The sequence below is a fragment of the Apium graveolens genome, chromosome 9, assembly GCF_009905375.1.
Source record: "Apium graveolens cultivar Ventura chromosome 9, ASM990537v1, whole genome shotgun sequence".
Classification (NCBI taxonomy): domain Eukaryota; kingdom Viridiplantae; phylum Streptophyta; class Magnoliopsida; order Apiales; family Apiaceae; genus Apium; species Apium graveolens.
This window is the reverse complement of record NC_133655.1, coordinates 140869881-140872819: the sequence shown is the minus strand read 5'-3', so window position 1 is coordinate 140872819 and position 2939 is coordinate 140869881. Positions and strand designations below refer to the sequence as shown.

Below are 2939 nucleotides of genomic sequence, written 5' to 3'. Positions count from 1 at the left end.
GCATTGTCAGGCCGGATATCACAGCTAATACCTTTCATATCAAGCTTTCCATAATTCAGATGGTGCAGAACTCAGTTCAGTTTGGGGGTGCTCCAACGGAAGATCCCAATACACACATTAGGGATTTCATAGAGATATGCGACACCTTCAGGTTCAATGGTGTTTCTGAAGATGCTATAAAGCTTAGGCTTTTCCCATTCTCTCTGAGGGATAAAGCTAAGTGCTGGTTACATTCTCTACCAGCAGTTTCTATCACCACTTGGGAGGATCTTGCTCCGAAATTTCTTAATAAATTCTTCCCTATGGCGAAGACAGCTGCAATCAGAAACGCTCTTACTCAATTTGCGCAGCAATTGGGAGAATCTCTATGTGAAGCTTGGGAGTGCTACAAGGAGATGGTTAGGAAGTGTCCTCATCATGGAATACCTGATTAGATGATCATCAATTGTTTCTATAACGGGTTGGCATAGTCAAGACACATGCTTGATGCAACATCTGGTGGAACATTATGGACAAAGAGCTATGAGGAAGCTTATGATCTAATCGAACTGATGGCTGCTAATGAATATTAGTATCCAACCTAGAGATTGCCACAGGGCAAGGTAGCAGGAGATCTTGAAGTGGATATAGCTACGGCTATCACTGCTCAACTAAGGGCGTTATCTATGAAGATCGATTCTCTGGCTAACTATGGAGTTAATCAGATAACCGGTGTTTGTGAGCTGTGTGCAGGTTCGTATGTGACGGAGCAATATGCTATATCTAGTAAATCAGCTCAGTTTGTGAGCAACTTTCATAGATCGCAACAACCAGTTCCAGACACTTATCATCCTAACAACTAGAATCATCCTAACTTCAGATGAAGCAACAATCAGAATACGATGCAACAGCCATTCCAGCAGTTTGGAGAAAAATAATTCAACCCTCCTGGTTTTTAGCAACAATTTACACCAAGACAACAACTCCAACTTCAACAACAAACTCATGATGCAGGTCAATCTTCGAATGAAAAATCTGAATTGGAGGTGTTGAGGCTTATATGTAAAAATCAGGCTCTTATATGCCAAAGCCAAGTTGTTTCTATCAAGACTCTGGAGAACCAGATAGGACAAATTGCTAACACCTTATTGAATCGATTACCAGGAACGCTTTCTAGTGATACTGAAGTTCCAGGCAAGAGGGAACCAGAAGAGCAGGTTAAGGCAATTACATTGAGGTCTGGGAAGGTTGCAAGCCCCGAAAAATCTCAAGTTCCAGAATCTGAAGTTTTGGCTGAAGAAGATGTGCAGAATGGAGAAGAAGTGGAATCAAGGAAGAAAATTGTGGAACATACTCCTCCTAAGGGTAATACAGGGAAACATGTCTATCCACCACCTCCTTTTCCTAAGGCTGCAGAAGCAGAAGTTGAATAAGCAATTTGCTAAGTTTTTTTAGGTGTTCAAGAAACTTCACATCAACATACCCTTCGCTGAAGCTCTGGAATAGATGCCTAGCTATGCAAAGTTTATGAAGGGTATTCTATCTCGGAAAGTGAAGCTCGATGACTTAGACACCATTTCTTTAACGGAGGAGTGCAGTGTTATTCTACAACAAAAGTTGCCTCCGAAACTTAAAGATCCTGGAAGTTTCACTATTCATTGCACTATTGGAAACTTGTCGTTCGACAAATGTTTATGTGATTTGGGAGCTAGCATCAATCTGATGCCCTTGTCTATCTTCAAGAATCTTGGTCTACCTGATCCGAAACCGACATACATGTCATTGCAACTAGCTGATCATTCTCATTTATCCGCGAGGAATAGTGGAAGATGTCTTGGTTCAGGTGGATAAACTCATCTTCCCTGATGACTTTATAATTCTTGATTTCGAGGAAGATAAGAAGATTCCTATCATCTTGGGAAGACCATTCTTGGCTACAGGCTGGACTATGATTGATGTGCAAAAAGGAGAGCTTACGATGAAGGTTCATGATTAAAAGGTCACTTTTAATGTGTTGAAGGCAATAAAGTTACCACAACTAAAGATGAGTGCTTTAAAGTAGAGTGGGTCGACTATGTCATGAATTCAGAGCCTGAGCAATTGCCAAAGTCAGATACCTTAGAGAGATCCTTAATAGGGGAATCAGTTATTAAAGATAAAGAAGGAGCAGAGCAAATGTAGGTTTTGAATGCACCTCCTTGGAAGAGGAAGTTGGATATGCCATTCAATTCTCTTGGGTTAGCAGAGCTAAAAATTTCTCAGGAGCATTTCGAACCGTCAATTGAACAAGCTCCCACACTTGAGCTCAACCCACTACCAGATCTCTTGAGTTATGCATTCTTAGGTGCACCCCCTAATAAGGGGTTGAAATATGTTTTTGATGATGTAGAGAGTGGTCGGCTGGTTCCTCCCGTGCTTACAGATGATCCATCTCGTGCACCACAGACAGTTGATAGGTTTAGTCTTGGTGATGCGCAGTACATGCGATTGATTCGGTGTATTGAGGCCATTCATGACATACACCGATATTTTGCTGAAGATTTGACACACGCTCTCGATACTATTTTCCGAGACACTGGTGTCGAGGTTAATGGTCCACATGATCTTTCACCTGAAGAGGGTGATCCTTCCGCTAACTAGGTTTGCCTGATATCCTTATTATTACCTTCAATGAGGATATTGAAAATTTTATGTTTGGGGTGATAATGTAAGGATTAGTTTGTGTGTGTCCATATAGTTCATATAGATTCATGTTGCATATAGTTGTATTTCATTCATAGTATTGTTCATATAGGACATATTTGTTTATTTTTTTATGTGATTTCATATAGTTGCATTTAAATGCATATTTAGCATGATCCCTTAAGATGAACTATGCTATTTGATAAGTTGATGTTGATTTTAGTGTGGTGATGACGAATAGAGGGATATTTAAGTCTTAAAAAAATTGATTTGCATGC

At 40.2% G+C, this 2939-nt stretch overlaps 1 non-coding gene across 1 annotated transcript; it reads right to left on the bottom strand.

The window, feature by feature from the left end:
* Window positions 1–317: 317 nt before the first annotated feature.
* LOC141688468 (small nucleolar RNA R71) lies at window positions 318–424 on the bottom strand. Its single transcript, XR_012561910.1, has one exon. It is a non-coding gene; the product is annotated as a small nucleolar RNA R71 (small nucleolar RNA).
* Window positions 425–2939: the final 2515 nt, after the last annotated feature.